The sequence below is a fragment of the Garra rufa genome, chromosome 6 (assembly GCF_049309525.1).
Source record: "Garra rufa chromosome 6, GarRuf1.0, whole genome shotgun sequence".
Lineage (NCBI taxonomy): Eukaryota > Metazoa > Chordata > Actinopteri > Cypriniformes > Cyprinidae > Garra > Garra rufa.
Genome location: NC_133366.1, coordinates 26433437 through 26446709, shown reverse-complemented (window position 1 = coordinate 26446709; position 13273 = coordinate 26433437). Strand labels below are relative to the sequence as shown.

At 36.6% G+C, this 13273-nt stretch overlaps 1 long non-coding RNA gene across 1 annotated transcript; it reads left to right on the top strand.

Moving 5' to 3' along the window:
* The first annotated feature begins 5105 nt into the window (after positions 1-5105).
* LOC141337484 (uncharacterized) lies at positions 5106-11261 on the top strand. Its single transcript, XR_012355761.1, has 2 exons — positions 5106-5234; positions 9468-11261. It is a non-coding gene; the product is annotated as an uncharacterized lncRNA (long non-coding RNA).
* The last annotated feature ends 2012 nt before the right edge of the window (positions 11262-13273 follow it).

Genomic DNA, 13273 nt, shown 5'->3' with positions numbered 1-13273 from the left:
CTAAATCTACTTCGCTGGGAAGGAGAAATGTGAACTCTGTGAAGAATCTTGAGCTGAATAGCTCTTACTTTATTACATATACTCAGGTTTTTTGCATTTTTCCAAACCATATTCCAATCTTCATCTGGTAATTGAATATTAAGTTCCCTTTCCCAAATTGTTTTAAGAAAATGAGTAGATGTGCCAATATGCTCTGATAGCACATTATAAAATAAACTTATAGATTTAGTTGAGTGCATCTCAAAAAGCTGCTTCTCCATTTCCGAGGAACTTGCATTAGAAAGAAGTGTTGAATCCTTTTGAATATAATTCCTTATTTGTAAATAACGGAAAAAGTCCTGCCCATCAAGGTTATATTTTTGGGAAATCTGACTAAAAGACATAAGAGTATTTTTATCAAAAAGATCTTTTAGTTTAGAAAGCCCTTTGAGAGCCCACTGTTGAAAACGTGAATCACTGACACCTGGGGGAAAATCTAGATTATTACATATTGGAGTATAAACCGATGTTAAGCATGATTTACCTTCAAGTCGCCTAACAGACTGCCACGCCTTCACAGAATTTAGAGTAATAGGGTTTGTACAAGCTATTCTAACCGTCTTCATTCTTTTGACAAAGAGCAAATTTTGAAGAGGGACCTGTGATTGAAAGGACTCTATATCCAACCATAAAGAAGTTGGGTCTTCTGAAATCCAAGTAGTTATGTAACGTAAGTGGGCACCAAGTTGATACCTTCTAATATCCGGGAGACCAAGACCGCCCCTATCTTCTGGTAGACGCAGTATATTAATCCTAAGGCGAGGCCTTTTATTAGCCCATATAAAAGAATTGAACCATCTGTCTATGTCTTTAAATGTTTTCTGCAAGAAAAGAACTGGAATCATCTGAATCGGATATAATAATTTTGGTAGAACATTCATTTTCAAAAGAGCAATGCGCCCCAACCAAGATATAGGAAGAGTATTCCATCTTTCTAGATCAAGTTTAATACGATTAAAAAGAGGAGTAAAATTTGACTTAAACATCTGGTCGAATTTAGGGGTTATATGTATTCCAAGATATACAAAGCCCAATGGGGACCACTTAAATGGAAAAGGAAGTGAACTTGAAGGGACAGCTTGTAGGTTACCTAGGGGCATGGCTTCAGATTTACTAAAATTAATCCTGTAACCTGAGAAGACACTAAAATCTTTGATGACACCTAGAAGATTAGTTATGGATATTTCTGGTTTAGATAAAAAAACAAGAACATCATCAGCATAGAGATTAATCTTATGCTGCCTACTACCTACAGATAAACCATGTATGCCCAAATTTGACCTAACTGCCTCAGCCAAAGGTTCCATTACTAAAGCAAAAAGAAGGGGAGACAATGGACAGCCTTGTCGAGTGCCCCTACTGACCCCAAAACTGGAAGAACGCAAGCCATTGGTTATTACAGCGGCAAGAGGGCCAGTATACAACAACTTGACCCAGCTAACAAAATTTTCACCTAGACCAAATTTAGATAATGTATAAAACAAGTAAGGCCACTCAACTCGATCAAACGCTTTTTCTGCGTCCATTGAGACAACAAGACTGTCCATCTTCTGCTGGTGTGAAAACTGAATAATATTTAACAGTCTACGAATACTGTTACCAGAACTACGTCCCTTAATGAAACCTGTTTGATCTTCTTTAATAAGCTGAGGTAATAAGCCTTCAAGCCTTGTAGCAAGGATTTTAGACAGAATTTTGAAATCACTATTTAATAAAGATATTGGCCTGTAGGAGGCACATTCGTCTGGTTGTTTCCCCTTTTTAAGTAACAGAGAAATATTAGCCTCCCGTAAGGAAGGAGGGAGAGTACCTTTCTCTAAAGAATAATTTAACATTTCTAAAAGAGGATCAACCAAAATATCCCGAAATTCTGCATAAAATTCACTAGTCAGTCCATCCGGACCAGGAGCTTTCCCAGTCTGCAGACTCCTAATTGCTACTAGTACCTCCTCCCTTGAAATAGGATCATTAAGAGCAAGCTTCTGATGCTCAGTTATAGAGGGTAACTCAATTTTAGAAAAAAACACATCCATAAGGTTTAGTGCGTTACATGGGGACTCTGATTTATACAGATTTTTAAAAAAGTTAACAAATGTATTGTTGATTATTGTAATATCAGAAGAAGGATGCTGCTGATCATCTTTGATTGAAGATATCATTTGAGAGTCTGCTTTTTTCTTAGTAAGATAAGCCAGGTATTTCCCTGGCTTATCACCATGTTCATAGAGCCTTTGCTTAGCAAACCTAACTTTTCTCTCAGCAGACTTTACATGCAAGGACCCTAAAGCAGAACGTAAAGCAGTAATTTCTTTTAATTTCGCTGGCCTCGGATTCTGGACATAATCCCCCTCTGCCCGCCTAAGTTTTGCATCTAGAATATCCTTCTGTTCTGTTTGCCTCCGCCTTTTACTAGATGTATAAGAAATGATAAGACCCCTTGAGAAGGCCTTTATTGTTTCCCATAGCAAAGATTTATCTTCTGTAGTGGGAGAATTGATAGCAAAAAATGATCGGAATTCTGACATAAAGTAAGAACAAAATTGGCTATCCTTAAGAATAAAAGGATTAAACCTCCAGTACCTAGTTTGATTAAGAGGGCTCTGTAATTTTAAATATAAGAAGACAGCAGCATGATCCGATATTATAATATTTCCAATGGCACTGTGATCTATAAATTGTAATAGTCCCTTAGGAACAAAAAAATAGTCTATTCTTGTGTGGCAACAATGTTGTTTAGAGAAAAAAGTAAATTCTTTATCAGCAGGATGCTGTGCTCGCCACACATCAACAAAATCCAAATCCTCACATAAAGAATTAATGAATTTAGCCTGAAATGAGGGAGCCAAACTCAAAGGAAATTTATCCATAAGTGGGTTCAACTGACAATTAAAGTCTCCTCCCACAACAGAACGAGTGACCTTGCATTCCAACAATTTGACAAATGCACTTGTTAGAAAATCGCATTGATGACCAGGGGGAAAATATACATTCATAATGGCAATTTCTTCCCCTTGCAACATACCCTTTACAATCACGTAACGTCCATTTTTATCTTTGATACAATTTATCAACCTAAAAGGTAAAGACTTTTTCAACAAAATGGCCACTCCTCGGCTCCTTGATGTAAACGAAGAGAAAAAAACATGACTGAAGCCCAACTGTTGCAATTTAAGATGTTCTTTATCATCAAGATGAGTTTCTTGTAGGAGGGCTATATCAACATTCTCCTTTTTAAGGAATGTGAAAATTGATTTCCTCTTCACAGGTGTGTGTATCCCATTGACGTTCCAGGAACAAATCTTAAGCATATTAGCTGACATGTTTTATAAAAAAAGAAGAGAAAGACAAATCCCGACAAAGAATGTTTCCCATAACAAAAATACAGTCCCATGTTAACATTAGAGGTGAGCTGAAAGGTGCAAAAGAAAAAGAAAACAGGGAACACGTAACTATAATACAATGAACAGTGCAAACTGTACTCAAACTCGAATCAGTCATTACTCTGAAATGGTTCAAATAACGCAATTCAGTGTAAAGGGGATCCTGGACGACAAAAGAAAATTAGTTAACCTGTAACGCTGACAGACCAGCGGACCTTAAACGCATACAGCATGTCCATATGACAGAGGGCCTAATATAGCGAATAAGAGACGAAAGAAAAAAGTTTTTTTTTGTTTTTTTTTGACGACGTATGCGCACACATACCTGAGTAATTCTCATTGCCATACATGACAATAAAAGGAAGCTGAACGAATGAGAACAAAGTCCTTATCAAACAGATGGGGATATTGCCATCTGTGACGACAAGAATTTGTCCACCTCAGATGGATCCTGGAACACGTTGGTAGTTCCCCGGTGTGTGACTTTGAGAGAGGCAGGATAAAGCTGTGCATAAGTGGCACCGGCCGCCCTCAGACGCTTCTTGACCTCGTCAAATTGCTTACGTTTACGCAAAACCGCAGCAGAGAAATCCTGGAAAATCTTCACCTTGGAGTTTCCGAACATCAAAGCCTGTTCTCCGTTACCCATCTCTCTCGCTGCTGTGACGACCCGTTCCTTGTCCACGTAGTTATGAAATCTCACCAGGACTGCCCTTGGATACGGGGACGCTGTCTTGACAGCTCTGCCTGGGACGCGGTGGGCTCTTTCGATCTTCATGCGGCCGGATTTCGTTTGAATGCCCAGAGAGTTCGGCAGCCAGGATTCAAAAAACTTAACAGGGCGATCACCTTCTGCATTCTCGGGAAGCCCAACAATACGTACATTCTTCCTTCTCCCCCTGTTTTCCAAATCATCCAAATGATCTGTTAACTCCCGAACTCGTCTCTCAAGCGCCTCCAATTTACCTTCAACCGGGGCAGCAGCATCTTCCACTGCGGAGATTCGGTTCTCAGTTTCGGTGATTCGTTTTTCATGGTCAACAATTTTTTCGTTCTGTTGTTGCAAGAGTTGAGATAGTGGACTCAACTTTTCATCGATCAACTTAGAAATGTTTTCTGTGATTTCCGTAATAATGTGCTGTAGGCCTGGTTCGGAAACGCTGGTATTAGCATCCGAGCTAACAGTAGCATTATCCTCACCCTGACGGTTATGCTCTGTCTCTGATTTGCTTGAGTTTTTAGTGTTCCTTTGAGGCATGTTGACTGACTGCTTCAAAAAATAGGAGTCTAAACTCATAGCAAACTGTGCAGCAAACACCACAGAAAATAATGAACTCCTCTGCCGAAAATAATGATAAATGAATGAAGTAGCCCGCACTGTCTGATTAACGCGACCGTTCTTTAAGCCTCCATTTTGAATCCCCCATTACATTATTTATTAATATTTGTTAATGTTAGTTGATAAAAAATAGTTGTTCATTGTTAGTTCATGTTAGTTCACAGTGCATTAACTAATGTGAACAAACACAGCTTTTGTTTTCATCTTAATTAACATTAAGATTAATAAATGGTGTAAAAGTATTGTTCATTCTTAGTTCATGTTAACTAATGAACTTTATTGTAAAGTGGTATTGAATATATCATATTTATATGACTTTAATGCAGTTATATGTTTGTTCCTGCACAGCTGGTGTCCCATTCCTCATGACAGGAGAGCTCTTTAAACAATCCCATCGACCTTCTGCCTACATTGTAGGAGGATTTCTCAACTGGATATCAAACTTCACAGTGGGATTTGTCTTTCCATTTCTTCAGGTAAGCCTGTTTTTGTCGATCCATGTTGATATTTTAAGTAAATATAAAATAATTGAAAATTACAAAACATATATAAACATACAGATTTTAATGTTGTTTTAAAAAAGTTGCATATATAAACAAATATTGTTAATAATACTGTATACAATTCATCACATACTGTAGATATTATTACAATAAGTAAATATACACATCTTACTATAGGGATTATATGTATGTTATAAACTTACATCTTCATGAAAATAATATATCACCCTATAGGTAATGTGCAGTGTTGGGGTTAGTTACTCAAAAAAGTAATATATTACATATTACATATTACTCTCAAAAATAGTAATGCCTTACTTTACTTTATTACTCCCTGGAGAAAGTAACTAGTTATATTACTAGTTATATTACTAGTTACATTTTTTTTTCTTACACAAAAAAACTGTTATTCTAAACAAAAAAGCATGACCTACTGTGTGCATCCAGTGCATACGCGATCTCATAAAGCTCTTATAACACAATGGATATTATGCACAATTAATCTTTCATAAAGGTCTACGTGTGTTGTGATTCGTAAGCACTATTCAAAACTTTTGAGCAGTGAGTGAATTCTATCTTAAACACCATTGATTGGCGATGCGTTCCAAAAATCAGCAGATGGCTACATTGCTCATGCTGCAAACAAGTTTTAAATCGAAACTGCCTATTCTTGCTCTTACTAATCATATATGTTGTGCTTGCTGCTTTTGTGCAATAGATGAATAACATTTTTTTTTTTTTTAGATATTTTATGTTTAGATATTTCTATATTGCGGGAGTCCCGCGAATCATTTTATTTTCCCGCATCCCGCACACACACACACACACACACACACACACGAGTCTCTACCCGCCCGCACCAGCACACGCACTTGCCCATCAAGTTTTGTCCCGCGCCGCACTCTGTTGCGTTGGGTCCCGCGGGTTTGCAGGTCTCTATTTGCAAGTGCCGCTCTGCTGCTGGCTGCCGGGTGTCGACCAATCGGTGATGGTAATTTAATGATACCTCGTGCCAAACCCAGACCAATCACTGTTCCATTCACGCCCCCTTCCCCTTCCCTTCTGTTCTCTGTGTTGTCGTGTGCCTTGTGTGTGATGAAGGTGCTACTGGCAAATGTAACGCAAGTAACTACCTCGGGAAAACTGTAATAATATTACAATTTTCCGACGAGTAATGCCTTACACTACTAGTTACTGAAAAAAGTAATATTATTACAGTAACGCGTTACTTTGTAACGCGTTACACCCAACACTGGTAATGTGACCCTATACCACAAAACCAAGTAGCACAGGTATATTTGTAGCAAAAGCAAAAAATACATTGTATGGGTCAAAATTACAGATTTTTCTTTATGCCAAAAATCATTAGGATATTAAGTAAAGATCATGTTCCATGAAGATATTTTGTTTCATTTGGAAAATTCATTCGGACATCTTTAAAGGTAGTTGTATCTCGGCCAAATATTATGTATCCTAACAAACCATACATCAGTGAAAAACGTATTTTTTCAGCAGATGATGCATAAATCTCAATTTCAGAAAATTGACCCTTATGACTGGTTTTGTGGTCCAGGGTCACATATAGTCATGTGAAAAAGTTAGGACACCCTACTGAATTCCATGATTTTCCATATTCCGTACAACACAACATGTTTTTGTGTAATTACTGTTAACATTAGTATTAAGAGGGTAAAAAACAGTCAAGCACTGCTAATCAAATACCTTTGATTGAATGATCATCAGCAAGTCTGAGCGCCTCTATAAAAGCATAAGCTTTGGCAGGTTGCTCGTCTGGAGCCTTCAGGTGTGTGTTAACACAATGCCAAGGAGGTAAGACATCAGCAATCATCTTAGACTCAGACACTACAGGCCTCAGTTAACATGTAAAATGATACAGTTCATGACAATACCATTAGAAAAATATGGGACAAAAATGGCATGTTAGGAAGGTTTGGCAGAAGAAAACCTCCTCGATCTAAAAAAACGTTGCAGCACAGTTTAGGTCTGCAAAGTTCATCTGAACAAAACAGTCTCATAATGTCTTTTGAACAGACGCGACCGAAGTGGAGATGTTTGGCCATATTTGCACAGTGCCAAGTTTGGTGAAAACCTAAAGAGCATATCAGCACAAACACCTCATACCAAAAGACAAGCATGCTGGAGGAGGGCTGATAATTTTGACCTGGGCAACTCACAGTCATTGAGTTGGCCATGAACTTCTCTGTATATTAAAGTAAAGTATATTAAAGTATTCTCGAGTCAAATGTGAGGGCATCTGTCCGACAGCTAAAGTTGGGCCAAAATTGAGTCATGCAACAGGACAATGATCCCAAGCACACCAGCAAATCTACAACAGAATGGCTGAAAAGAAAAGAATCAAGGTGTTGGAATAGCCCAGTCAAAGTCCAGAGCTCATCCTGTCTCAAATGCTGTGGTGAGAGCTGTGCATAAGCAAATTCCCACAAACCTCAATAAACTGGAGCAACTTTGAAAAGAAGAGTGGTCCAAAATTCCTCCAAAACGATGCGAGAGACTGATAAAGTCACACAGAAAATGTATGCTTCAAGTTATTGCTGCTAAAAGTGGATCTACAGGCAATTGACTCATTGGGTGTCCTAACTTGACACTGTGCGATATGTCATGTGATGATGTTTATTTGAAGATTTATTTTCCAAATGTTAAGACCTGCCAAGAACCAGATAATTTTTTTTTATTATGTCCTAATACAGAAAACCATGAAATTCAATAGGGTGTTCTATCTTTTCACATGACTGTATATGGTAATATCACTCTTGATATAGGGCAATATACAGTCAAGCCCGAAATTATTCATACCCCTGGCAAATTCTGACTTAAAGTTACTTTTATTCAACCAGCAAGTTTTTTTTTTTTTTACCGGAAATGACACAGGCGTCTCCCAAAAGATAATAAGATGATGAACAAGAGGCATTATTGTGGGAAAAATATTTCTCAGCTTTTATTTACATTTGAACAAAAAGTGGCATGTCTAAAATTATTCATACCTTTTGCAAACTGGCACAGTCTATGGGAAAATCCAAAGTTCTATACCATTCCAAATAGTCCAAGCTGTTCTAAAGCATCCTAATTATCCTGATTCATTGGGAACAGCTGTTTTAATCAACTCAACAGGTGAAAAACAGAAGCTCTCTGCTGTTTGTTTGTGGACAATCATGGCTAAGACAATGGAGCTCACTGAGGACTTGCGGCTGTGCATTGTGGCTGCTCACAAGTCAGGAAAGGGCTATAAGACCATATCTAAATGTTTTGAAGTTCCAGTGGCTACAGTGCAAAGTATTTTTAAAAAATACAAGACAGATGAAACAAAAATTGAATTGTTTGGCCACAATGATTTCGTTTGGCCACAATGATTTCGACTTCATTTTCGCGTAAAAAGGGAGAAGCCTTCAACGCATAAGAACACCATCCGCACTGTTAAACATGGTGGTGGGAACCTAGTGTTTTAGGGGTGGACCAGGGAACCTAATCACAGTAAACGGCGTCATCAAAAAGGAGCAGTACATCAAAATTCTCAACAACAACATCAGGCAGTCAACGGGGGAACTTGGCCTTGGGCACCAGTGGACATTTCAGCATGACAACGACCCAAAACACACAGCAAAAGTGGTGAAGAAATGGTTAGCAGACAAAAACATTAACGTTTTGCAGTGGCCCAGCCAGAGTCCTGACTTAAATCCAATTGAGAATCTGTGGAGGGAGCTAAAGATCAGGGCGATGGCACAGAGACCCTCCAACCTGAAAGAGTTGGAGCTCATCGCAAAAGATGAATGGGCAAAAATACCAGTGGAGACATGCAAAAAGCTGGTCAGCAATATAGCCAATAGCCAATAAAGGTTTTTCTATTGATTATTGAGAAGGGTATGAATAATTTTGGACATGCCACTTTTTGTTCAAATGTAAATAAAAGATGAGTAATATTTTTTTCCACAATGATGTACATTGTCTTATTATCTTTTGGGAGAAGCCTGTGTCGTTTCCGGTCAAAAAAAAAAACTTGCTGGTTGAATAAAAGTAACTTTAAGTCAGAATTTAAGTCAGGCTTGACTGTATGTCATATGTTACAATTCCGTATGTGTTAAATTGCAAATTATATTGTTAGAATACTAACTGTTTTAGCTTTTTCATGTTAAACTTGATTTTAACCACAGATTTTCATTGCATTTTCAGATGTCAGCTGGTGCGTTCTGTTATCTAGTCTTCTGTGGGGTGTGTGTGGGGGTGGCAGCCTACGTTTTCTTCATAATCCCTGAAACAAAGAACAAAACCTTTGTGGAGATCAGTCAGATGTTCGCCAAAAGAAATGCATGTGAAATTGAAAACCAACCGCTGGGAACCACGGATCAACTCAAGCTCAAAAATATGAATGGGTATGGTGCACTGGTGCCTGGAGATGTGGAAAAAATGGATAGGACAGAGAAATAGTGGTGAAGAAAGAGAGCAGTGTTGTTTCTATGCTATAATGTCCGGTGCTACAAAACACTGTTCTGTGTGCTGCAAGAATGTGATGTTTTCAGGAATTATCCTGTGTCATTAGATTACTACAAAAGCACCGTTATAGTAGCCAATATGACAATGATGATTTTGTTAGCAAGTCTTCTGAAGCCATACGATAGTTTGTGTGATGAAAAGACTAAAAATGGAGCTTATTACGACTAATAACCAAAGATCAAATCTGCGCATTTTTAAAACTGTCTTGGTTAAATCTCATTAATCAATGTTACTCGCAGACCTGGCCTATATCTTGTATGGCAGTTCTATATTTAAAAGCTATAAAATTGCTTTCTTCTCTAGAAAAGTTGCAGCACATTCCAATCTGAACTGCCGGAGAGCTTTAGTTTTGTTTTGTTCCTTACACAAAGCTGTCATATGCCTTCAGAAGGCTAAGAATATAGACCACATGTCATATGGACTACAGTACAGTTCAAAAATTTGGGGTTGGTAAGATATTTTAATAAAAGTCTCTGTTTACCAAAGCTGCATTTATTTGACCAAAAATACAGTAAAACAGTTATATTGTGAAATATTATTACAATTTGAAATAACTGCATTCTATTTAACATATTTGAAAATGTAATTTATTCCCTGTGATAAAAAGCTGAATTTTCAGCATCATTTCTCCAGTCTTAAGTGTCACATGATCCTTCAGAAATCATTCTAATATGCTGACTTGCTGCTCAAGAAACATTTGTTATTATGATCAATGGTGATTGATTATTCTTTAATTAATTTAATGTTCAGAAGAACATTTATTTAAAGTAGATTTTTTTGACATAATTGTCTTTACTGATACTTTTTTATCAACGTAATGCATCCTTGCTAAATAAAAGCATTAATTTCTAAAAAAAACTCCAAACATTTGAACAGTAGTGTAATAGTGTATAGAAAATAATAATTTGTGACGGTACAGTCTTTTCTATCATAACCTCAGGTTGCATTGCAGGTCAGCTGTTTCTGTTTTGCAAATCACTTTAAATAAGAATGCATAGGCTAAGTGGCAATTAACCAAAGAACCATTTAAGTGCTACTTACATGTTTATACTCAAAGAAAAAGATTTTATCCTCTATTCCTCCTACCTGTTAAAATATGTGACCTGACAAGTATTACATGGCTAAAAGTATTATTGTTGTTGTTGTTATTGAAGTTTAGTAAGCTGTCCCTTTAGTATTTTTCTTAAGCCATATTGTATTATGCTCTCCTCTCCTTTATTTAAATAAGGGAGTATGTTCTTGGCTACATCAGTAGTTTTATTTCAGAACGTAAGGGTATTTGCCGTTATGGGGTACATATAATAATATTTAAAGTTAATTTAATATTAAATAAATATGTTAACAAAATAGTTAATCAAACTATGATAAGGCAAATCAAATATATGAAAAGCAATGTGCTATAAATGTGAAATGTGTTGTAAGCTATTGTTCAACAAGAACTTTTTCAAGTATTAATACAACAACTGTTTGTCATGTCATGTGTCTTGCTTTATTGCGATGTAGTATGTGTTTCTGTGAAAGAGCACAATCTGACATGAGCATGAAAAAACAGCAGATGGCGTACCAGGACATAAATATGGCCACAATTTTCTAAAACATTTTCTGTGTGATAGGACAGGGGACCTCAATGCAATGATCTCCATGTGAAGGACCCCATTTCTAAAAAATAAAGGCAGCTGTGCTATTTATTTTTATGTATTAAGATTGAAATGACCCTGGACCACAAAACCAGTCTAAAGTAGCACAGGTATATTTGTAGCAATAGCCAAAAATACATTGTATGGGTCAAAATGATCGATTTTTCTTTCATGCCAAAAATAATTATATTATCATTATATTTATCATTATATTTAGATTTTTTTTGCACCCTCAGATTCTAGATTTTCAAATAGTTGTATCTTAGCCAAACCATACATCGATGGAAAGCTTATTTATTCAGCGTTCAGGTGATGTATAAATCTCAATTTCAAAGAATTGACCCTTGTGACTGGTTTTGTGGTCCAGGGTCACAATTTATAAAAGGTGTCATGCTGTAAAAACAGTACAACATGTTGTCTGTAAAATTAAATAGTAAGCTTTTATATTGTTTACATTTATTTTGAACTATATATATACAGTCAAGTCCAAAATGATTCATAACCCAGGAAAATTCTGACTTTTATCTAACCAGCAAGTTTTTTTTTTTTTTTTTTTTTTGATTAGAAATGACAGACGTCTCCCAGAAGATAATAAGACGATGTACAAGAGGCATCATTGTGGAAAAAAATATTACTCATCTTTTATTCACATTTGAACAAAAAGTAGCATGTCCAAAATGATTCATACCCTTCTCAATAATCAATAGAAAAGCCTTTATTGGCTATTACACCAATCAAATGCTTCCTATAATTGCTGACCAGCTTTTTGCATGTCTCCACTGGTATTTTTGCCCATTCATCTTTAGCGATGAGCTCCAATTCTTTCAGGTTGGAGGGTCTCCTTGCCATCACCCTGATCTTTAGCCACAATGCGCAGCCGCAGGTCCTCAGTGAGCTCCTTTGTCTTAGCCATGACTGTCCACAAACCAACAGCAGAGAGCTTCTGTTTTTCACCTGTTGAGTTGATTAAAACAGCTGTTCCCAATGAATCAGGATAATTAGGATGCTTTAGAACAGCTTGGACTATTTGAAATGGTATAGAACTTTGGATTTTCCCATAGACTAACAGTTATATAACATATATACATACACCCCATGGAAATAAAAATAAGCACAGTGTAACTTTATAATATTAAGGAATTTGCTGTTTTGTATTACACATTTCATTATTAGGGAAATATACATAAACTTAACAGAAATAATACTGGTAATTTTCTGCCAGGACATTATTATTTTTTCCTCTGTTTTTTTTTCTTTCATAGAGTGTATAAACCTAAAGATAAACATTTTTAGTTTAATCCAAATGCATTTGTATAGTATGGAAGCCCATTTCTCCCACTGAATATGCTTGCTACTTTTTTTTTTCTCAGAATTGCGAGATATAAACTCGCAACTGCAAATTATTAAGTCAGAATTGCGAGATATAAACTCGCAATTCTGTGAACATATCAGTCTTTTTTTTTCTCCTCAGAACTAGGCTTTATAACTCGCAGTTGTGAGTTTACGTCTCACAATTCTGAGAAAAAAAGTCAGAATTGCGAGATACAAAGTCGCAGTTGTGAAAAAAAGTCAGAATTGCGAGATACAAAGTCGCAGTTGTGAAAAAAAATCAGAATTGCGAGATACAAACTCGCAGTTGTGAAAAAAAGTCAGAATTGCAAGATACAAAGTCGCAGTTGTGAAAAAAAATCTGAATTGCGAGATACAAAGTCACAGTTGTGAAAAAAGTCAGAATTGCGAGATACAAAGTCGCAGTTGTGAAAAATGTCAGAATTGCAAGATACAAAGTCGCAGTTGTGAAAAAAGTCAGAATTGTGAGATACAAAGTCGCAGCTGTGAAAAAACAGT